Source organism: Condylura cristata, unplaced genomic scaffold, assembly GCF_000260355.1.
Source record: "Condylura cristata isolate star-nosed mole 26May11 unplaced genomic scaffold, ConCri1.0 scaffold00012, whole genome shotgun sequence".
Lineage (NCBI taxonomy): Eukaryota > Metazoa > Chordata > Mammalia > Eulipotyphla > Talpidae > Condylura > Condylura cristata.
In genome coordinates this window covers 26,174,912-26,200,927 of record NW_004567113.1, presented here as the reverse complement: position 1 = coordinate 26,200,927, position 26,016 = coordinate 26,174,912, and the positions used below count along the sequence as shown (strand labels likewise).

General features: G+C 35.8%; 1 protein-coding gene across 14 annotated transcripts in view; it reads left to right on the top strand.

Annotated features, from left to right (window-relative positions):
• Nucleotides 1-26,016, top strand: part of ADGRL3 (adhesion G protein-coupled receptor L3) — a 726,682-nt gene that overhangs the window by 294,529 nt on the left and 406,137 nt on the right. The window lies entirely within an intron of this gene.

Here is a 26,016-nt window from a genome sequence, read left to right as displayed (position 1 = left end):
TATTTGTAAGTCTTTGCCAAATCTATAATTTGACATTGATGGCAAAAAAAAAATAAAACTTTTTTATTTTATTTCCATGAATCTATTCATATGACTACTACCCTGAAGACAAGTACATTCTCACTGAAAGTAGATGTAAATGCAAGTTGAATATAAATGTCTACATTAACTACTTTGAAATATGCAAAGTTACTGTTTTAATTTACACTTGGGGCAAAATATGAGACATCTCAGACCCTTGACTTTAAAGCTGAATAACTAAAAGCACTTTTATTAATGTCTTTAAAAATGGAATGTATTAAATAAGACTTTGAAATTATTTGTGTAATTTTAAAAATATGAACTATGAGTTCAACCTATACTTATATTACTTCTCTATAGATTGAATTAAATAAATGGCAAGGAATGCCAGTTTCTGAGGAAGGTGCTGATGTTAGTTTCAATGTGATGTTTTCCCAGGTGTTCACAAGCCAGTACTATAGTGATTTTATGAATAATGAGTATTAAAGAAAATCAGACCTTTAACAACAGAGAGGAAATCACATAAAAGTATGAGTTGTCCCACAGGGGCTAATGTAACTATAGAAGGGAAGTGAAGAAATACTCGACAGCATTTCTAACTGTCTCTGCTATCAGTTTTTTCTGAGTCCTTCAAATATCTTACCATATAATAATTGGGTTTGAACACTCATCCCACCCAAAAAATAAACTCTCCCGGGAATATATGAAGATCTGAATTACTCCCATTTTTATGATTGATTTATACATATAGGACTGGGTACAAGCCAGAGGTGTATGTGGGGGGAGGTGAGAGGATTCTCCAGAGACAGAGAGGGGGAGCAGATCAGGCAGACAGATTGAAATATACTGCTGAAGGGAACAGCAGGTAGTTCAGGAGAGGTCTGCTATGCCATGTGGGCCACCCCCCTGTTCGGGAATCGAACTTGTGCTGCAGTGGCTGTGGATACTTTCATATTGCTGTGCTTTTACCCATTGTGCCATCAGGGAGCGCCCTGACTTACTCCCTTTTTAATGTAACATTGCTTAGTTTAGTTTTTGCCATGGCTGTGGTTCAGTATTGAGTCTTGTAAACACTGACTATGGGAAGACAGATTTTGCCTTTTGAAAGTTTACACTTAAGTTGTTAGTGGTGACTGGAGGGGCTGTTGGTAGTACATTTGTACATCACTCAAGTCCACTGTCCACTGTTTAGTGATTTGGAACTACTGAAAAAAACAGGAACTGCTAACTTGCAGTGGTACCATATTAATTCTGAGAATAACAGATTTTATGGATGATTAAGTAAGTTGGGAATGGTTGAAATTTTCTCATTTCCATACATGCTTAGATAAGCATAAGAAGTGTGTGTGCATTATTGGCAGTTTATGGGAATTTGTAAAAATGTAAATGACAACATTTGGTACTTGTATTGGGGAATTCATCATACTCTTATATCATACTATGTATACAGGGGCCTTTCCTCTATATGTGTTATGAAATCCTTGAAATAAGGGTCGTTTTATTTATCATGTATCATACAGGGTTCTTAATGTGATCTATGGCACATATTTCTCAAATATTTCTTTAAGTCAATAATTTTAATGCAAAGAGCAAAATATTTGTGATCCTTCTAGGACCACTATCTGTGAAAGGAAGATGTAGCTGATAAAACACTGTGTGGATTATATGTTGTATCACCTGTGATATTACTAAATAAATGCAAGAAAGGGAAAATGTCCTTTCACAGATTTGAATCTCAATAAAGATGCATTTTCCCCACTAACCCTACAGAAGGTTTTTTTTTTTTTTTTTCCTCCTTGTGGTCTAACATGTGTTAGACCAAATATGATGCAGTTCTGATTTCAGTTGTTTGCTTCTTGACTTCATGGAAGCTGCTTACTAATTCCTATGGGACTGTAAGGAGAGGGGTGAAGGTGTCTTGCATCATTCTGTGGCAGCCTCGAGGGTTCATTCAGCAGACTTGCTTTGTGGTTTGCTGTGGTGAAAGCAATGAACAGCCTTCCAGTTAGAAAGATGGTACAATGAAAGCATTCTTTAAGCAAGTTTACTATGAACCTACTGTGTATAAATAAATTGACTCTGTGTAGATAAATAATAGAAATCTGAAAATTTTACTACTACTTGAGAAGAAATTGTAAACCAATAGGGATAATATAAAATGAACCAGAGAATGATTTAAAGAATGATTGAAAGTCATGGGCTTCTTTTTTGAATAGAACTCCCACATGTCCATTGTTCTCAGCTCTGTGATAGTACATATTTCCTCATATCTGCATTTCTTTTCTCTTAGATTTTTTTTTTTGAAAAGCAGACAATATTTGTATCCCCTGGTAAAATTTTAGTTACTCAGTGGAAATATTATGTTCACCTCACACAATCTGCCTTTAATTTATATGAAAAGTGTCTGTATTTCAAAGGAAGTTGTGAATTATTACTAGATGCGTATAAAACAAGGAAATAATCAATTTGGCTTTCTGAGTAAATTACTTATTTTAATCCATCAGTATGTTTTCCTAATATTTAATAACCAACAAGCTAAAACAAAGTATATGTAGAGTTTCTCTCTTAGGAGAAACTTTGAAATCAGAAAGCAAATTTCAGTTTATAGGAAGGTCACTATTTTGTATTGAGTATGTGAGGAGGGGAGTTTGTCAGATATAAATGGCTGAACTGTAACAGGAAAAGTCTTGCATTTACAGCTATTGCAGCTCTTTGCTTTATCTTCAAAGTTAGAATAAAAGCGTGTATGACTTCAAATAGGGAAAAAAGTTTATCAGCAAGATCATTAATAACTTGGGACTCAGCTTTTCAAGTTACAATTAGCTGCTCAAGAGCTGTGACCTTCAAGAGCTACTTATTATTGTTGGTCCTGATTGTTCACTCCCACTCTTGGGCTCTTTTCTGAAATAGTTTCTCTGACATCATTGACCCCATGGGTCAGAGTGAGAAATGGGTCTTAACACACTCATTTGTAAGTCTTGTTTCTGAGGATGCTGTATGTGTATGGATGTGTGTGTGTGTCCAAAGAATTCAGCTGATGGTTAATGCCTCATTGTAAATCCAGCTGTTTGATCAGATCCCAATTAGGATGATGCCTGTTCAATGAGGGAACACTCCTGGGAGTAGCAAGGAGATTTAGTGGCTTCAAAACAGAGTAAAACTGATGGGAACACAGGCTCCATTTTATTTAGATGTTAAAAAAAAAAGTCTCAATGCCCATGCTTGCCAAACTTTGTCATGCACTGTAGAGCATCTCAACAGATCAGCAGGGATTTTAAGCATGCTGTGTATTTGGCATACACTGCAACCCAAAGAGAAAGTGTGGATTAGAGAAAACTGTAGTGAAGTATGAAATGAAAGCTCAGCTGGAAAAGGAGGCCTGCATTATGTTGTGCTGCCTTGCCTCAATTCCTTTGGATATTAAGAACATGGGACTCTTAGGGAAAACGGATTTGCTTTCTCAAGATGTAGTGCATGATCTATATTATAAAAGGAGGCTTTATTAGGGGAAAGATATCTGTCATAAAACAAAAAGGAAGCAAATCTCTAGTAAATTTGATAGAGTTGGTCATTGATGAGAAATTTTGTGGCCAATTAAGACTCAAGTAAATCTCATAGGCCTTGGGGAGTGTTGCAATAACATACACATACATGTGTATATGTTGTGTACATGTGTATATGGACATATATGATGCATATATATATGTGTTTAAGATACACATGTACACATATATGATGAATCTTCAGAAGAGGCTGTCTTGGCAATTTAAACATAAAATCTGAAACATATGAAATGTTGTGACATAGCAAGTGGGAGCTCTGGAGTAGAGAAGCAGGGCTGATTTCTGCTTTTGAGTCAGTTCCTTCCAAACCATGTGATCCAAGACAGCACCTCTGGCCTGTGTGCTTCTATGTTGTCATTTGTAAAAATGTTGGAAATGAGTTAGGTTTGGATAATATAAAAGTCTTGGGAAGCTGCCCTAGATTGTGATCTCCCTGGGAACACTTATATTTCTCTATTTTAACTACCTGACTTGTTCATTACTAGCCTCAGTCACTAAAAAAATAGAACACTGAATAAAATGTTAGTCAATTTCTACAGTTTCTTACTTATTCCCTATCCTCAGCCTTTCTACCACACCACTATTATTTTTTTCATATCTGATGTTAAATAGTAAGATAATTTATTTCCTTTTTTTTGAAATGTCCATGTTTGAATTTTTGTAATATTGTGATTTATAAAGCATAGCTTTGCATTCTAATTTCTGATAAATTTCCCCTAATATAAATTTTAATCATAAAATTGGAATTATTAATAATATTTTTTTAAAGATTTATTTGTACATACAGAACTGGGGTACACGCCAGAGGCTCAGGGGCGGTGAGAGGCTTCACCAGAGACAGAGCGGGGAGCAGAACAGGCAGATCGACGAAGTACACTGCTGAGGGGAGCAGTGGGCAGGTCAGGAGAGGTCTGCCACGCCATTTGGTCTCCTCCAGGGCAGGCGGGTATCGAACTCATGAGGAAGTGGCTTTAGCTTCTCAGTGCAGTGCTTTAACCCGCTGCGCCACCAGGGAGGGCCTATTAATGATATTTTTAAAAAAACAATAACAAAAATAACCAGCTGTTGCAGCTATAGTGATAGCTTAGTTATTAAAAATATACCAGGTACTTTATAAAGCAATCGATGTTCACTGATTTAATTGCCATTATCATCCTCTGATGTAGGCATCATTATTATTAATTATACAAACAATTTGCTGCAAATTCTGGAATCATTTTCACTATACCACACTTAAAAATAGTAAGACTTGACTGAATATAGTACAATGAATTTGCATAAAGGGATTTCCACATGTTTAAGATATTAGAATTATAAAAAACATTCATAAAACTGGAGTAACCTTTGCAAAATCGTAAAGTGGAAAATTGGAGAACACCGTATAAAATTGTTAGTTTTAATTTATTGCACTTAAGATTGACCCAAACTTAATCCACAGGTTGAAATTTTAAAGAAACTATTTAAATAAATCTGCATTTTGAATTCTACCACTGACTACTATAACCTAATGACAGAAAGAAGCCTTATGGGGTGTATAAAATATGTTAAAATATACAATAGTAACCTTACAACTTTCATAAAGGTTAAAGTTGGTATAGGAAAAATTCCCAAAAGGAAAGAATTGTCTCATACCTTTAGTCACAATATAATGAGGATCAGCTGGCTTGAGCTTGGAACAGCAAGGCCAGAGGTTTGCTAAGTGGAAACCAGGAGGACATGCTATCAGGTAGAGTAAGAAGGGCATTTCAAAGTTCATGGAAACTGCCAGCAGCCTGGGGAGTCATAGGAAATGAAAGGTGCAGGGCAAGATGCTTAGAAGGAGTTCATGGCCCTAGCAGGGGGGGGGGGGAAGGTATTGAAGCAGCTTGATTGCTCATACTTGGCTGTCTTTATTTGTTTCACCCCTAGTGAGAGTTCATCCTGAGAGAACCTGGCCAGCAGGTGAGAATAACTGAAAACAGCTGGCTGTTAGTGAGGGCAGGGCTAGAGCTGATGCTATTTTCTGTAGAATTTTGTTTTCCCCTGACAGCTGGGCAAGTCACATGTATACTCTTAGCCATATTTTTTTCATTGTTGTTTTTTAAGATTTATTTATTTTTGCATACAAGAACTGGGGTACAGGTCAGGCCAAAGATCCGGTGGGGGACCAGAGACAAGTGGGGAGCAGAACCAGCAGATGAAGCAGATGAAATACATTGCTGAGGGGAGCAGTGGGCAAGTCAGGAGAGGTCTGCCACACCATGTGGGTCACCCACTCTGTCTGGGGATAAAACTTGTGCTGCAGTGGCTGAGGATGGCATTATAGTGCTATGCTTTAATCCATTGCACCACCAGGGAGGGCCAAGCCAAATATTCTAGTGGGCCTTCCTATGATCCCACATCCATGAGGTCCATGAAGGCTGATGTGCCGAAGAGTATATAAAAAGAGAAAGGATGAAAAATTAAATATTAATATTCCTTAGTAAGTGGATTTGCTTCCAGCTCAGAACTGTATCTCAGAGTCATCAAAACAGGAAAACTGCCATTGGAAAAATGGAAGGGACCTCAAGAAAGCTAAAAGGAATAAATATGAGTTGTATTCAGCTAGATTACCCAGAACACATTTCCAGAGGAAGCTGTCTGTTGAAAAGACAAATGCTTACCCAAAGTTCTCTTGGGCTTTAAGTGTGCTGCTTTTTATCTTATCAAAGCAAACAATATGTAAAGAAAGCCAGTCAATCAAACAAATAGATATGTTGAACTTTAGCTGTGCAGAGACTGGCATTTAGTTAGCAGTGGTGGCTGAGTTTGTGAAACCACTTAAGTTGTTTCATTCTACTCATGCTTGTCACCGTATTTGGTGATATCATTGTGAATGGACTGTGGCAGATGCAGCTATATTTTGACAAAGCCTAATTATTGGAAGTAATTCAAGAAAGCTTGCATTGCTCTGACAATTTTGGATATACATATAATACTGTGGGTCTGCTAATCCTAGGTGGCTTATCCAGCATCCATTTTTAGAGCCCAACACTATGAGGCATCTTTCACATTAATTAAGAGCATAAAGCTAGATCATCCTTGGAAGGGTATGCATCACGAGATATGACTAGGAACGCCCATGGGGCTGAGGACCAATGCATAAACTTACTCCTGACTTACACATCACGAGGTATGATGGGGAACACTCAGGGGCCATTGACTGATGTATAACGAAGGACCCCAGAAGATGGTCAGGGGAATGTGTTATTGATAAAATTGAAATCCTGACTAGAAGAGTCAGGCTGTTCTAAATATCGAACTATCAGCAGATGCACAGTCCCACCTTTTGTCCAGCTTCTTCTAATTCTCCCTTTCTTCACATGATTAATGCTATATGATTAGTCCACCAATAAAAAGACCAGGATCTCGCTCTTTGGCAGCATCCTGCATTATGTAGCCTGTTCCATGACTCCTGTTTCTTTGGTCAGTGTGGTGTTGCCTGAAACAACATATTACGGGAATTTTTATAAATGAAAATGACTATATGTAACTTAAATCTAAATATTCTCATAAGATTTGAATTAAGTTAGATGGATCACTTGAAACAGTAACTATTATCCTTTACAGAGTGTTGGTTCAGAAAATTTAAGTGACTGCTCCAGTTGTGGGTTATACCTCCATTTCTTTTTTTTTTTTCTTTATTTTTGCATACAAGGACTGAGGTATAGGCAGATATCTGAGGTGCAAGGTTTCATCAGAGACGGGGGGAGTAGAACAAATAGATTTACTGAAATATACTGCTGAGGGGAGCAGCAGGTAAGACAGGAGAGGTCCACTGTACCATGTGGGCCAGCTATCTGACTAGGGATAGAACTGGCCTTGTAGAAGTGGGTGATAGCTTTACAGCGCTGTGTCATTCCCCTATACCACACAGGGGAGCCCCCATCTCGGTTTCCAATTAGGTTCTTTCATGTGACCAACTACACATTTTGAGGTGTTTACATTGTATTTTTAGTTATTCAATCAAAACTGATAAAGAACGTACTATGGTTAAGAATTCGTATTGTTTCTGCAGTTTGAAATAATTCATGTTTATAATATCAGGGGACAGAATATTTATAAACAAAAAAATATCCATCAACCTACTAAAAACAACCACTATTAAGACTACTGTGTGTTTTCTGTCATTATTTATTTATTTATTTATCTTAAAATATTTATGATTGAATTTTTCTTTGTTTTAACTAAGATTTTGCAAACATCAGGCTGTGTTTACAACAGCTATATTTGCATAATATCCCACTAAGGAATAGACTAATTCACTTTGATATACTCTCCATTTTGTGGTATGTTTTTTTATTTTATTATTATTATTATTAAAGATTTATTTGTGCATACAAAACTGGGGTATAGGCCAGAGGCTCGGGGGCAGTGAGAGGCTTCACCAGAGACAGAGTGGGGAGCAGACAGGCAGATCGACAAAGTACACTGCTAAGGGGACCAGCGGGTGGGTCAGGAGAGGTCTGCCGCGCCATGTGGTCACCTCTGGGGCAGGCGGGAATCAAACTTATGCAGAAGTGGCCCTAGCTTCTCAGTGTTGTGCTTTAACCCGCTGCGCCACCAGGGAGGGCCTAGTGGTCTGTTTTTTAGTAGAAGCAGACATTATGTAATACTAATATGTATATTAGAACTGACATTGTGCTTTCTCACCGTATCCTCATCTTAAATTGTCTCCTTGGTTTTATTTACACATGCATTTGTTGCTACTGCTATATTAAAGGCTTTTATTAATTCACCAAATATTTCCATTTTGCCAAATACGACATTTGTTTTCTTCATCCTTAATTGACATCCAAGCATCATTTGGCATAACTAATAACTCTCAGTTTCTCACTCCCCATTTACTACTTTTTCCTATCTGAGGAGCTCAGGTATATAGAATTGGGTAGGGTGTTGTGCATTTATCATCTTTGCCAACTTGTGAATTTTACTTGTCTGTTTTACTGTTTTCCTCTGTTGAGGGCAAAATAATGGTTAATCCCTAGAACCTGTAAATGTGTCACCTTATGTGGCAGAAAGGGCTTTTCAGGTATGATAAAGGACCTTGAGGTAGAAAATATCCTGGCTTTCCATGAGGTTTCAATGTAATGACAAAGATTATTAAGAGTAAAGGCGAGTGTCAAAGGGAAAGGCCAAGGGAATAGGAGAAAGGCACAGAGATGCAACGCTTGCTGATTTTGAAGATGAAGAAAGGAGATTTCTAGAAGCTAACGTCTCCATAGAGTCTTCAGAAATGAACACAGTCCTGCTGACACCTTGATTTCAAGCCAGTGACAATTGCATCTATTTCTCACCTCTGGAACTGTCAGATAAAACTGGTGTAAGCCCTTATTTACTTACTACTGCTATTACAGCAATAGAAAACTAACATATACTTCATCTTTTTTTTCTCAAGCTCATTCTTCTTCTTCACTCTAGTAAGTTTAATATGTATTCTTCCAATCACATCTTCAAAGTTTACTTACTAAGCATGTATCCTTAAAATTCTATAAAATATTTAAATCCAAAAAGAAACACTAATTTCATATTGTGCTAATCATATTATCTCTTCACTACATTTTTAATCATTGATGCTATAATTTAATTCTATATTGCTATATAATTTCAGTGATTTTAAGATATCCTATGCAATTATTTGATTATTCCATTGTTGCATTGCATTTTCTGATACTCTTATTCCACATTTTACCCATTCAATCTTTTAGTGATTCTGTCTGCTCATCTTAGCTCATTATTTGCATGTTTTACTTTTTTGCTTATCCAGTGATGGATACTTAGGGTTCTCGTAACTCTTTATAACCAAAAGTAATATGCCAAACTTTTTTTTTTTTTTGAAGATTATTTACTTAAGCATACATAACTGGGTTACAGGTCAGAGGTGCAGGGGCAGTGAGAGGATTCACCAGAGACAGAGTGGGGAGTAGAACAGGCAGACTGACCAGGTACACTGCTGAGGGGAGCAGCGGGTGGGTCAGGAGAGGTCTGCTACACCATGTGGGTCAGCTTCAGGGTGGAGATCGAACTCATGCTGAAGTGGCTTTAGCTTCTTAGTGCTGTGCTTTGACCTGCTGCACCACCAGGGAGGGCCCCATATGCCAACCTTTTATCATGGATGTGTCTGTGGACCAGTATGGGATCCATAAAGTCTGGAGTGGAATGTAAACATAGGTGACTTCACTAAGTACAAAGATTGATTGGTCTCTGAGTCACTGCAACAGATTCCCTTGAAGAAACAGGTCAGCTAGCTCCCCTCTCTTCTTAGCATCACCAGAGTTGCAGGTTAGACACCAAATTCCTGATATCTACTGACAGATAATAAGTGGTATCTCATTGTTTTAATTTGCATTAATTTTACTACTAGTGAAATTAACATCCGCTTTCAATACTAATTAACCATCTAGATAGTTCTCTCTGTAAATTAAGTCCTAGTAGTCATTACCTTTTATTCACAGAGGTTGTTCTTTTATTCTCCCTATGTTGTAATGATTCTTCATAGGCAAGCCTCTACCATTTCAGTTGCACAGCTATTCAGTGTCATTCTGTAGATGTGTTTTGACAGAAATCTTTTACTGAGATATAGTCAGGATATTCCACAGTCTATCTTGGTTTGTTATTTGCAGGTGTTTCAGAAACCCCTCCTTAACCAGGATCAGAAGCATTTTATTTTTTGTTTGTAGAATCACATTTAGAAAGCAGGAAATTAGTGATTTAGAAATACAACATGCTCTCAAATGTAATAAGTCATTTTTTTTTCAATGCACATTGTCAAATAATTCAAACTCTTCCCAGTGGATAGTGATGCTATTTCTGTTTGATAAATTCCTATATACCCAGAGTTTCTTTCTACTTTTTCACTGGTTCAGTAAACTGTGTCTAATTCAGTTCACTTCTGTGACTTTTCAAAATTGTTTAATACCTTGAGGGAAGAACTTCCTTCTTTGTATTCTTCTTTTTTTTTTTTCAAAATTGGTTTAATTTAATATATATATATATAGTCACATTCCTTCCAAAATTTGATTAGTGATTTTATGTTTGTATAAAATTAGTAAAGGGAATTATACTTTTTAACATCTAACATCCATTAAAAGCCAGAAATCATCTCAGCTGTTGCTTTGTTCTGTGCCTCCTCTTTTCACATTTTCCTTAATATTTGTGGAATCTAGACCAGGATTTAAATGAAAACCTGAATATACTATGCCATAGTTAGAATATATAAATACATACATACATACATACATACATACATACATACATACATACATAAAGTCAAATAAAAAAAGTTATCCTAAGACTGGTAGGTGATTGTCCTGATTCTAGAGTCTAAAGGAATCCCTCTTCTGTGCACTCAACCCTGTTCTGCTTGGTAGAAGGCAGGAGGGTGTGTCCTACTGAGGACCCAGCAGACATAATCAATCCCTGCAGGGAGACTTGCATGGGTAGTGCCATTCTTCCAAACCTCAGTTTCCTAAACCATAATTTCCAGGCAGTTTGAGGATCTTCCTGGCAAAGAGCAATGGGAAGGGCACTATGACACTGACCAAGGTGATCTGAGAGAGACAACTTTAAGCAAAAGCCACCACTCTGTCCTCTGATATTCTACTGCATAGTCCATCATTTTTTCTTTGAATCCTCACCATCCCTCAAACCCTGTCCACTCCACTAATTGTCCACTGGCTCCACTAATTATCAGGCTTTCTTCTGTTCTGGGGAGTCATTTTAACTGTTTGTTTCTCTTAGCACTTATTGCTTATTATTCACCACAAGCAACAAGCCCATTGATCCAACAACATAGTTCAGTATGCTCCCTCCCCACCTTGTACTGAGCTTTCAAAAAAACCTTTCATATGAAAGAATACTCAAGATTCTGTATGAATGTGATATGAAAGTCTCCTTTCTAAATCTAAGTGTTGTGCTTCATCTGTCTCTGTCCATTAATAAGTCTTGTTAATTTAACTCCAAAGTGTGTACAAGGAGTATATGCTTTTCTAATACTATTTATCACTTATCATTTATCGCTCACCTAGACATATAATAACTTCTATTTGGTCTCTCTGAATCTGTCCTTATATTGAAATTCCCTCTCCAGAACAGTAAAAGGGGGCATTTTAAAACACTAAGTTAATCATATCTCTCTTCTGATTCCAATATTTTTTTTTTCTTTAATCAAATAAAACACCTGAATTAATTTACAAGTTCTTTATAAGCTATCTTTCTGTTTATATCTGTAGTGCCTCATTTCTGTCACAATGTCTATATTGAGGCAGTGTGCAAGATTAAGCTTGCATTGACCTATGACACACAATTGCTCTACTTTCAAACTGTGCAAATCAGTTGTTTAAATTAATATTTAAATGTATTATGTAATATTGCAATTAAATCGATATACAAGAACGTGCAAAAACTGCCATAGCTTATCACTATTTTAATATGCTTTACTATTATTTATGCTCTTAGAGTACTTTTTTTAATGTATCCCAATTTGCATGGTGAAAATGCTGTATACTGGTTAACTCTTGCACATATCTATACAACTTCACAGACAATGATGTTGTGTTGATAGCTTGACATGAAATCTGGACGTAGTATTTACACAACAGAAATCGGCAATTATAAATCAGGATTTATTCAAGGTTTTATTGAGAGTCTAGTTCAACAAAATGTTGCCAAATTTATTAATATAATATGCTCTTATGCATATGTGTGTTTAGCTTATCTTTTTGTGAATAGCATCCACCATAGTTGAGTAAATATTTGAGTGTAAGTAACTGTTAGTGCAGCAAATAAATTACATCACTTATGATTGAGTGACATTCCAACATATGCATTCTGTTTTTTTCCTCCCATTTTCCTTATTAAAATGAATTAATATGCTAATCAATATTTGTTAGGGAAGTAAATTGGTTCATTGGTTGCATTCACTGTTGTCTACAGGTAAAGGAGTCCAGCAAGTATCATCTGTGAGACTGTTCTGTCATAATGATTTGGCCTATAGAACTTACAAAATAAGGAACTGTATGTTTTATTATTGTTTGCAAATTATTTAATACAGTATTTATATCAGTGAAACTTATAGTAAATGTGATGTACACATTTTTCTAGAAACCCAACAGAACATTTACTAACCATTACTTACTCTCTCTTCCACTATCTACAGCCACCCTCGTTTTCTTCTGTTTTCAGCAAGCTTTCTTTCTCACTTTAGGCCTTTTGTATTAGTTGTACCTTCTACCTAGATAACTCTTCATTTTTCCATTGGTATAGTCTCTGTAGTAATAAGCTTTACTATCACCTTTATAGAGACCTTTTCTGGTTTAAAAACAAAACAAAGCAAACAAACAAAAACTATGCAATCACATCTTCCTATTTTTGCAGAAGACTAGATATTAATATTATTTTCTTTAATAGCTAGTTCCAAATTTATATTGCTATATTTGCAAAATATAAAATACTATAAGAGTTGGCACTTTGTTTAGGTAAATCACTAGTATATTCATAGGGCATTGAATAATACCTCATATTTCTAAGTGGTAGGAAATACTTTCAAATAAATTAATGTAATTCAAGCTTGATAACCCTGAGTCTGATGATTAATAATGTGGCTGTAAATTTTTGTTTCCTTTAGCAATATTTTGATAGACTCTTAATCCCTGCAATACAGTGTTATATTTAAATTAAAATTACTTTGACTTTTTCTCCTTTTCTAAATCATCTAAATTGTACATGTAAGATTTTAGGTTGATTTTTAAATTTGAAATGCACATATATGATAATGATAAAAACATGTTTTGGTTTGAGGCTTATTGTAGAATATATTCTATCATTTCACAATGTTATGGAAAGAAGTATTTTCACTCATTCTCCTGGAAAAATATAGAATCATTAAATATACCACTTAGAGTTTTATTTTATTTTGATCTATAGGAAATCTCTGGTATATTGGTTGTGAAAAAAATCTGCATTAGAGATTGATTCTGAGCTTTAAGTACATCAGCTGTATGGGGATTTCTAAAATTCATGTAGTTATCCTCTTTGTAAAAAGTTATTATTATTATTATTATTATTATTTTTGCATCAAAATAACCTTAGGATTCAGTTGATCAATAAGTAGATTTATATAACTAATTATTTTATTTTATGATGGGAAGACTAATGGTTGCTAAAATATAAGACATATGTTAATGATAGGAAATGAGACAAGTTAATGTAATTCACTCCTGTTAGAAAGGGTATTTTTGATTGGCATACTTTATCAAAAAGAGACATGGATAACTTACATAGAGATACATGGTTTTAATTGTATAAGACAATAAAATAGACTAAGGATACAAATACTTTATTGTTCTGTAACATTTGTTGATTTATAGAGCAACAGACATTATTTTTGATACTTTGTTCTGATAATGGTGAATTAAAGATAGCAACAGTGCTGAAAGATACAGAAAAAGGTAAATATGATTCCACACATATCTTCAGGGTACTTGATTTTGAGAGTTTAACAAAGGCTTATTGTAGAGCTATGTTGTATCTATTAATCTGTGGATCATTGTTCTTGGGAGTTGACCAACAAAGTCATTAGCTTGTTAAATACTGATAGTATAAATCCAGTTAATTCTGTAATGTCTCAATATTTACATTTAAGTTAAACCGGTCATGAGATTTTTAAGTTCTCTGCTGTTAATGTGTATGTTAAGGAGATACAGTTGCATATGTCATTAGACACTTGCAAATTTTTTATACTGATGTTATTTATTACATCATAAATATATCTTCTTTTTCCATATCACCTCATCTGCTAGCCAGACACCTGATCCCAGGGAAATTGTAAATACACTGTATTAAATTAATTATTTGAACATTTTTTTTGTTGTTATTGTAGGTCTTAGAACAAATATAGCTATAAATATTCAATAATTCCTCAATCCCTAAAATTAACTATTTAGACATCTACTTATAGTGTATTAGCAAATGTCTACTGACTTTTGTGTAATTATAAAGCCGGTTTTGTGTTCAATGAATGGATAATTATATCAAGATCATAATTAATCAGAGTTCTTCATTTTAGTTCGAGTTTAAAATATTTGCTTAACAAGTCATGACACTATGGATATTTTAATGTCAAGCAAGTGTTCTGGTCCTTTTCCTCTTCCTTATTGTACTTTCATCACATATCAAAACTAAATATTTTCTGGAAAAGTCTGAAAGTACTATAATAACTGAGGAAAACTATAACATTTTATTCATATGAGGTGCTGTCAACATTCATATAATCTATCATTACATCATACGAATCTCATACATAAATAGTTGGATGTGACTCCTTTAGTTAAGAGAAAATATTTTTCACCCCATGGGTTGATAAGTCCATAATTCTAGGGTAGACTATATATTTCATAATTTGTACCATACATTTTTTCTGAACAAATATATTCATGCTGAGACAACTTCAAGGTATCACAGAGAGAAACAGTGATGAGGAATTAGTGAAACCTCATGACACGTTTGTATTTAAATTCTGATGGCAGCCTCAGAAAGAAAATAGTTTCTAATATTATGAAAATGTTGAATTTGCAAAGATTTTAAATGGAACTACTGTGTGTATGTGTGTGTGTGTATATATATATACACTTATATGAGCACATCATATAATATAGCTGTATAACTTTAAAAATAATCTAATAACAAAATGCAACTTTGGGGGAGGAAAAAGAATTTGTTTTCTATCCTTATGTGTGCTTCACTGAGCTCTCCTGCAACACAGAGGTAGACTGTGTTGGCTGTGACCTTGGCTGTGAATGATACAGTATATTCCCGTCTCCATATCCCCATCTCAGTGCTTCAGATATCTTACTACAACTTGTGGCATGATATGAACTGGCCTTCCTGAATAGAGTGTTGTTGGGAAAGTGGAAGGAATATTGTAGCCATCTGTTTTCGGAATGGGATCTAGGAGAAGTAGGCACACTGCTCCTGGTGTAGGTTATTTGTGACTTTAGCACTTTAGGACTCTTCAGAGACAGTAGCTATTGTCATCATGTCCTTTTGGTACAGTCAACTTGACTAGCACATGGAACTCTGACATTCTCCTCTCCCATCGGTTTGGATCCTCTCTCTCTTTCCTGCCAATATATGCCATAGATTACTTTACTGGCAGTTACGCAGTTCTGCTTTGGGGCTGTGGCCACTAGACTGTGTGCCCTGCCTAGTTGGCTGTGCACAAGGGGAATTTGGAGTTTGAAAGGATCTATATTTTGAAAACTTTCCTCTTCCTTTTACACACACACACACACACACACACATGCCTTTGAACTCTTCTCCAATTAAAAGATTTTTTAGCACATTAGTCTTGTTGCTATTATTTTTGTGGGTAGCATACATCCCTAGAATAGGCAATTGGGTTTCTCCCCTTAATAATTTGGGGTCCCTGGTTACCCCTAGTGTTTTCAAGAAAAAGTTTCAATTCCCTGACCTGGAATTTCAGTAATAAAAGATAGATACTTGTATCAGTAATAAAAGACAGATCATTGAAAGAAAACAGTTCATTAACATGTATACAACTATGTGTAAGTGGGAAATAGAAAAAGAGTAATCCTGTAAGATGATGTAATCCAACAGTTTACTGAGAGTAAATTTTGTCATAGTGAATTTCTGCCACTAATTTGATAAGATTGTATTGTTTTCCTGATATTAAGAAATAGGTACCTGTGTAAGTGAAGATTTCTGTTATAAATGCAAATGTGCCTTACTCTATTTTCAGAGCTTTCTCTGTATCTTTTCTAACTCAAAATTAAAGTTATCTTGATGTCAAAAGACTCAAATGTGGAGTGGCATATCCTAATGCCATTTCAACTTTGTCCAAAATGTAAATGTACCCATTCACTGAAAGAGAAAGAATACCAGTCTTTATATTTGATTTCTTACACTTATTTAACATTGTGTATTTTGGACTATATTTTATTTATTTATTTTTTAAGATTTATTTATTTGTGCATACAGAACTGGGGTACAGGCCAGAGATGCAGGGGTAGTGAGAGGATTCACCAGAGACAGAGGGGGGAGAGCATAATAGGCTGACTGTTGAAGTACACTACTAAGGGGAGCAGCAGACAGGCCAGGAAAGGTCTGCTGCCCCATGTGGGTCACCTCTGGAGCAGGTTGGGTGCGAATTCATGCTGAATTGGCTCTAGTAGCTTCTTAGTGCTGTGCTTTAACATGCTGTGCCACCAAGGAGGGCCATGGACTATATTTTAAATGTTTACAATGTCTCAGTCTTAAACATGGCATAAGTAATTGTCAAAGAAATATATTCAATAAATATAGGAGCAGAAGCTTATTGACAATAAAAAGATTTACCTGGTATTTACTAATACAATCAACCAAATTTATTGAGCAACTACTATACTATCAAGTACTATTTTATCATGACCTACTATCTCAGTTTATTGCCAGTTTATTTTTCTTTTTTCTAATCTGTGGCTTACATAACAGGTGTAGACATTGGGTATTAGACTAAGTTTATGAGTAGTCTACTTTATTTTTTAAAAGGAAATAAAATATTGCCAACCTACATAATAATTTACTTTTTTCATTCTGCTGAAGAACTTATTTCAATTATCTTTGTTACATCAGGGCCAATATTACATATTAAACCTGGTATGCTAAAAATATCATAAAATTACTTCTTGATCCATTTATTTCATATGTATTTGTTCTGCATATTCTTTCCTATTTCCAAATATTTATCTATTTCCATACATTTTTTGAAGTGCCTACAATGTGTTCAATGCCATGCCTCTTCCTAGGAAGTAAAGATATATTCCATCAATCTATGTCAACTAGGGGAATGTATGGTAACATATTATTTTAGTTAAGAAAATTAAGTGTAAATGTCTTTGATTTTTTTGCACCTCTGCCTCTTAAATTAAAAGATGTTTCTAGTCATTCCATAAATAAGAATAGATCATAGGTACCTTTTTCAATTTGAATATGTTACTAAATTGACTCACCAGATTCCCCTTTTCTATAGATGGGCTAGAACAGTTTTTCCACTAGAATATACATTGGAATTCAAAGTAAGGCCTACTTGTCTCTTAATAGAAGCATTTATATACCTACAGCATATAACCCAGAACAAATGTAGTAACGATAAAAATAAACATGTCTTTGATGCAATAAACTTTCAGGGCTCTTAAGATTTCATCCTGTACTCTTCTGGCTTGTTATAATGAATGAATAGTGAAAATATCTTTAGATGGGATTGCAAAGAAAAATCAATTTTAGAACATATATATGGGTAGTTTTTTTTTTTTTATTTTTAAGATTTATTTATTTGTACATACAGAACTGGGGTACAGGCCAGAGGTTCAGGGGTGGTAAGAGGCTTCACCAGAGACAGAGTGGGGAGCAGAACAGGCAGATCGACGAAGTACACTGCTGAGGGGAACAGCAGGCAGGTCAGGAGAGGTCTGCCACTCCATGTGGTCACCTCCGGGGCAGGCGGGAATCGAACTCATGCGGAAGTGGCTTTAGCTTCTCAATACAGTGTTTTAACCTGCTGCACCACCAGGGAGGGCCCATATATGGGTAGTTTTAATGTTTGCAAATTTTAAATAAAATGGATTGGAGCAAGATCATTTATCCTGTATTGTAGAATATGAATCATCCAGAATAGAGATAAAGACTTCATGATAGATAAGAAAGGGGTGACCTCATCCTTACTTGAGAATGGTGATGAAATTCTCAGGGAGAACATGGTTACTGATAACCACACCTCACCCCCGACTCCCAAAGCATAATTCTAGGTCATGAAATGGAAACCATAGACTGTTTTTTTTTTTTTTTTCATAATTAGAAAAATTCAGAAGCTTAGGACAAAATTATCTATTGTGATTAGGCAGGGAAAAAAGAATAGTTCAAAAACAGAAACCACCCCTAGTATTCAAAGCCTCCTATCCCCCACACACAAATATAGTTTAGGTAATCGTAATAGACCTTATGAGACTCACAGGGCCTTGACTGACCACTAACTCCTATACCAAAGTGACCAGAGGCCTACTCTGATCTACTGAAATAGGTCCTGCTAGGGCTACTAACCTACAAGACAAAATGCAAAGGTTTTCAGCCTATGAGAAAGGAGAGTTTTCCTTCCTCACCCTTCTTAGACTGAAATAAATAGAACAAATATTAAGTATGCTCCTGTTTCAGGACATAAAACGTTTCCTAGCCTGCTAAATAAAGAAAGATAGCCTGTGTAAAATGACTTAGTATTAAAATTGGCTCAGCTTTCCCTCCCTGTTGATTGTACAACTGGTTGGTTATGTGATTTCAGAATCATAATTTTACTTTAGGTTTTTTTTTTTTTCTCTCGCCATATGGCCTTACTGATTAATGACTGACCTCCCACTATAATAAAAGGAATGATTCTTTAGGTATTAAAGACAAGTACAGTCATAAAAGGAAATCACATTAATTCTAATTCATTGAGCAGTTTTCTTTCAAGTGCTTTACTCTGTTGTTCTAAACATCTCACCCAGTGGAAGTATTTGGTTAATCAGTGGCTAGGCAACAGGATGTTTTGTAGACTTGCTGGAAATTTTCTAAACTTCTCAATTAACTTCTACAATTGACATCTTTGGGTTTTTAGATTCTCAAGCTCAAAGCAGAGTTAACAGCCCATTTTTAAATTAGCTTATGCAAATGAAGAGTATTTGAGCTGAAGCAATCACAATTTACATATCAATGTTATGTGGAATTTTCTTTAAATTAGTGCTAGGTGCAATGCCTGTACATTGATAGAGGACTGGGGAGACTTTTTTTTTTTTTTAAGTGAAAGCTGTTAAAAGGGAAAAAAATAACAATTTTGCTGATCTTTGTTTTAGGAATTCACTGCAATCATTAATTCACACATATTAAGTACTTTTAGCCTCCCCAGTTTGGAATGATAGTTTTGGTAAACTTGATTTTTTTTCTTTCTTTCTTTTTTTTTTTTTTTAGCATTTCAATGCTTGATCTTTTTTACTTAGTAAAAATTCCCTAATGTTAGTTGTTCTTTTTATTCCTATGTATATTTTCCCCCAAGTATTCCCTAATATTTATCTTTCTCTACCCCCTTTCCAATTATGTGTGTGTGAGAGAGAGAGAGGAAAGAGAGGAAAATTAACGACTTTGTACCTGAGTGTTTAAAAGAAAATACTGACTAGCAGATGTTTTTTAATTTGTAGCATTAATAACTCTAATTTCAGTGGCCTCCCTTAATTAAATTGCATGTTACTGTAGGTTAGAAAAACTTGCCTCTGCCATTTATGACAAAAGACTTACTAGTAGGGAAAAGGTTTATTTCATCTGTACATGGAGAGAAAACTGAAAGGAGGGCATTAGACCTGAAGCTATTGTCCCATTTTAAAAAGGGTGATAAAAGATGGAGAGAGACTAGACAAAGAAAGAGGGTGTAGGATACTAGGGGATGGTAATTGTGTGTAAAAAAATTTGGAAAAAATATGGTTATAAGTGTCCTAGGAAGGATTATTATGTAGATTCTAGTCATTCTCCTGGTAACAGTTGTTATCTGTAGTCTCTTATTCCTGGGAAAGGAGAGGAGAAAACCTTTACAACAGAAAATATATTCCATATTTTGAACATAGTAAGTGGGTGTGGCATTAGGCAACAACACATTGATAAAGAAATAGGAGTCTTGTAGCAGGTGCATAACACAGGATGCAGCTGAAGAGCAAGCTCCTGGCCATTTTTTTGTTGATAGAATAATCATACAGCATTAGTTGTGAGTAGAAGGAGGATAAAAAAGTAAAGGGAAGACTGTAACTAGAAAATGTGAAATGTGCTGTCATCTACAGTATCAGTGGTTGTGAGTCTTCCCTCCATGTACTTCTTATCTGCTTGATGACTCAGTATTATAATTGAGATCAAACACTAGTTTCCCAGTCTGGGTTTCAATTTTACCAATAGGACAATTCCATGGATCAGCTTCTGGGGTTCCCTCGTCATACATCAGTCCTCAGTCTCTGGGCATTCCTGGTCATAACTTGTGAGTTATGAGTTGGGAGTAAGTTTATATATCAGTCCTCAGCCCTCCCACCCCAAATCCTGGGCATTCCCAGTCATACCCTGTCTTACCCTAGGTGGTCAAGCTTTCTGCTTTTGGTTGATTTCAAAGGTACCTTGTAAGGTTTTGTTATAGGGCACCCCAATTCTATTAGAGGACAGGAGGAGAGGGATGCCTCTGAAGCCCAAAAAACCTGCCTGCTCTAAGTGGGTTTTGCATCCGCCGCAACAAGACAAAACATATAAAACTTTAATGAAAAAGGACTTTAATACAGTGAATATACAATATGGAACACAAAGAATATAACTTCTAAATCAAACACCTGAAGTCACCCATCCCCTCGTGGGCAAAAGTCAACCCAAAAGGGATTGGCCCAAAGCAAGGCCTGAAAGCTGCCACAAGACTAAAGCACCTTCTGGCCGGGACCCATGGAAAAGGGTCAGAAATGGCCAGACAAATCTGGGAGGAAAAGAACAAAATCAAAATCAATATAAACACTGCTATAGTCACCTCCCTACAGGTATCTCACCCACATCTGCCTTAACCAGTCCAGGGTCAGGAAACAAGCACGGTTTCTTCATTACATGCTTGTTGTTCCACATGGCTTCCTTAGGTCTCCTTCTGGCTCTCCATCCACCTTCCTTCTTTTTGTCTCTCCTTTTTCTCTCCTCAACTCTTCCCTCCTTCTGGGTGGGGGCAGAGAATCTGGAACCTCCCCTTTTCCTAGGGACCACCCTGTTACAGTTTGACTCCTATGACTGATTGTCCTGTTTCTGAAGGGGAGTTCTGACCTTGTATAGGAATGTAGAACTGGAGGAAACAAAATAATGGTCTGACAGGTCATTTAGGATTAGCAGACCCACAAGTTGGAGGTAAGAGAAACCTTCATAAATTTTCTATTTCTTAGTTTCCTTCAACTCAGTATCATCCAACATATATGATTTGGGGCAGAATATTCTAATTCTTGTAAGGTGCTTTAGAATGCTCAAATATTTTTCCCAATTTATGTAGATCTGTTTTAATATAAACAACTTATATACCTTTGTTCTATATTTTACATCCTAAATCATTGCAAAAGTTTGTGCCTTACTGTTACAAAGCAGGACCCTAAATGTTCTAAATGTTCTAAATGGTTCTGCCACCCTTGGCATCAAGACAAAATATACTCTACTGCATAAGACCTTCAATAGAAAGGAAGTTTAATACAATTATTGTGCAATAAAGAAAAAAGAAATGGCATAGTTACAATTAGTGTGCAATAGAGAGAGGAAAAGAGAAAGACTATAGTTTAAGTATTTCTGATGAAACACCTGAAGTTACCCATACCTTTGTGGGTAAATGCCAAGCCAAATAGGGTTGGCTGAAATCAGGACTGCTGAGGTCCATAAGTCTAAGGCATGTTCTGCTGGGGACCCATAAGGAAGGGGCAGAGGAGCCAGGCAAGCTTGGAACAAACAAACAAAAAAAGTAAGAACAAAAACTGAGTCAAGATAAAGGCTGTCATTTTCAGCTTCTTAGGTCTCTCAGCCAAATGTCTGTCTCTTTCAAGTGTTTCCTTCCATGTATCCCAAATCTCTGGTACAAATACAAGCTGAGAAGCAAGCAAAGCTTCTCCACATGTTTTTGTGCTCCATGAACTTACTTACCCCCTTGTCTTCTTCTTGATTTCCTTCCTCCCTCCCTTCCCTACCTCCCTTCTTCCCCCCTCCCCTCCCTTTCTACCCCCCTGCTTCCCTTTTTTCCTCATTTAACTGCTCCCTTGCTCAGCTTCCTGCTTCCTTACAGTGGTACAAGGAACCTGGGACTGTCCCTATGTCTGGGGATTACTCCGTTACATTAGCATATGCTAATGTCATGAGACTATTTTTATAAGTCAGAATTATATATATTTTACCTTTTTTTAAATGAATGATAATTGAATACTACTTTGCTTTAGAGCTGTTCTAGAGCTGGGCACACAAGAGTAGTCTAGGTAAGACCAATATAGAACATATTTTTTGGAAAGTATCTTTAGAGGAGTAGAGAAAATAAAAAATTGAATAAATTGTTAAAATATAATAGATGATAACTACAAGCTTACTTTATAGAACATTAAGGCTGGGAAGGAAGATAGAGGTCAGTGGTATTAAAAAAAGAATCATCTGCATATATTTGAAAATCTAGTTGGTGTTATTAAATGATTAAGCATCACATCCATCTAGTAGAGAGGTTTTTTTAAAGAGCTATATAAAATGGAACATTTTATAGACTGAAGGAGACAAGAGAGTAGATCTTTACAGACAAATCTACTTTTTATGGATGTGTTGGGAGGGTATATCATGCATATTGTCTTGCCAGTGTTGACTGATAAATTAAATGCTCATCATCAGGCTGCTTATTACCCGTGAGACAGTCAAAATGAAACCACAAAAATTCATGGGTGTATAGGGATGCTGATTTGTTAGAAAAAAAAAAAAAACAATCTTTTCGCTAATTCAAAAATCTGCTATCTACACACACAAAGGTAAACAAAGCAGATCCTTAGTGTGTTCAAAGATCTTTAGCTAATTTATATTTCAAAGAGCATTTAAGAAAATAAAGGATTTCAAATAACAGAGTCTCAATAAAAGTCTCTAGAAAACACCCATTTTTTTTTTTTTCCATGGGGAATGCCCACCCAAACAGCTTGGGCACAGAATGGACAACTGAATTCCACAAGATTGCCAGTATTCCAAAATATCTCTTCTTGGGAAACCATCAAAATGGGGCTAAGCTGGTCTGAGAGCTGGACTGAACAAAAGACTCAGAATTGACAAAGTAACACTTAATCTACCATGACTCAAGGTGATGACAACTATTGGCTTTGAAGAGCCCTACTGCTAAACCGCTAAAATACCAGGAACAATCTCTCCATGTGTAGACCCTTGATTCTCGCTTTCTCCCCAACATATATCAACCTCCTCCTTCCTCTTTCCCAGTTGCCACTTCCATTCTGGAAGTACAGTTCTTGGAATGCTGGATGCTATAATCCTAGGTGTACAGATGGAAGTAGGGAGAGGTGCAGTGGTGCCTATCTCCATTAAAATGTCAACAACCCTCCCATGGAGTGCCATGACACAAAACATGGCTAATTGATTGGTTCAGATTATATTTCAGGAAGTGATTAAAACTTCAGTTAAGTTAGATAGTAAGTTTTGTTCAGTGATGTGTGCCTTAGCACAAATTATTTCATTTAGGCATTTAGACAATTATATAGAAGATTTCATTAAAAATATGATGTCCAAGCAATGCCATATTTGAAAAAAATATGCCAGACAGAAAGGGCAAGAAGTGGGCCCTCCCTGGTGACACAATGCAGATTGGAGCACTGCATTGCTAAACTAAGCTAAGCTAAGCTAAGCCAAGCCAAGCCAAGCCAAGCCAAGCCAATGCAAGCCAAGCCAAGCCATGCCATGCCATGCCACGCCATGCCATGCCATGCCATGGCTACTTCAGTGCAATTTTGAGCCCTACCCCAGAGGTGATCTGCAGGGCAAAGCAGACCTCTCCTCTCTTGCCCACTGCTCCCCTCAGCAGTGTACTTTGACAGTCTGCCTCCTCTGCTTCCCACTCTGTCTCTCTCTGATGAATCCTCTCACTGTCCCTGCACCTCTGGCCTGTACCCCATTTCTGTGTGCATAAATACATAAAATCTTTAAAAAATATGAAAGCAAGAAAGAAGTAGAAAATAAAGATTCTGAAACAGGAGTCTCTTTGAGGAATGGTCACTAGCACAGCATGACTAATGTAATATAAGCAAGGGATTGAATGTAACAGTGAAGAAAGTTTGTAGAGTTTAGACTGCATGTGTTGAGGGGAGACTTATTTGCAGCAAAAGAGGGACTTGGGATCTGAGGAAAATGAAAGGACTTTAGCAAAACATTAACATGATTTGACTTTCTTGTTGCCATGGGTCACCATTCCTTCTCAGCAGGAATCCCCTACAATGCAAGAAGGAACTTTTTCTGACAAATAGGATTGAAGACATCTGTTTGGAAGAGTTTTTATTGCTCACTTCCAATGAAATGTGACAATGTGACAACATGGGCACAAGTTTTGCTAGGTTTTCAACTTTTAGAAGAGAAACCAAAATTAGGAATTTTATTTTAAATCTTCTGTTTTTTAGGTACCTAGGCAATAACTCATTTAAAACCTTATGTAGTCCAATACTCTCTGAGCTGATTATAGACAGCTTTTCTGTGGGTAACATTTAGCAGAATATTCAGATTGTATTTTCTAATCTGAGAAAATTAAGTATATAAATTTAACATTAGCCAATAAGAGAAAGATCATGATGAGCTGAGAGAGAGCATTCACGAAACTCAAATATTTTCAGCTAAAAGTCTTATCAAAATTCTTAAATAATATTTGGTCATAATCTACTAGTGAATACAGCATAAATTAAAACATTGTTTGCCTTAATGTTTTTAATTAGGACTATAGAGCTTTAATGATTCTTAACACAGCTACAGACTGGAATATTTCCTTAAATAGCAGGAATGTTCATACATATACATAATCTAAAATACATCCATTATGGATGTATAAGTGATTTTGTTAAAAAATACATCATTGACTCATCTTGATAAAACTTTAGAGCACTAGAATTGCTGGACTTCATAGACTGTCTGGTTTGGTAAACATAAAGCAGTAAAAGTCAATAGCCCATTTATTATCAATGTATTACTTCTACACAGTTGGCCATTTTAATAATGTTGTTGCTTGTTCCAATAGATAGAGTTGCTATACAGTGACATATATTGTGTAAATCACTATTAATGTAAAACTAAAAGGCAGGCTGAATGTCTGCCTTTCATTCTTTAATACTAAAATGCTTACAGTCTCCAGGTTGCAGTTAATAAATATACTCAAAAAGCTCACTGTAGAATATTCTCCCAGGATGTGGTTTATTTAATATGACAATTTACCCCTTCATTATTGATTAGAGATTCAGTGTTTTTTGTTTGTTTGCTTTATAAAGATTACTAGTTAATTAATTAATTATGGTTGACTGAAGCAGTTTTTCATTAGAAGGCAGTGACCGTTTTGCTTGGATAAGAATATTAATAAAACAGATGCATTAATTTGAATCCTTACCTGAAAACACAGTATGAAATTTATGTGTAAAAAACAGCAATGTTGACATAGGGACTTGTGAAATCTGATTTGACAAGTGATCCAAGGTTTTTAGAATATCAGAATGCATATCTTGTATTTTATGTCCTCCTCTTGCAATGGTTCAGAATTTGAGGTTATTGATCTATATTATATCATCACAGTAGCCTGAAATTCACATTATAAAATCTGACAATATTCTCGTTAAATAGAGATTTTGAT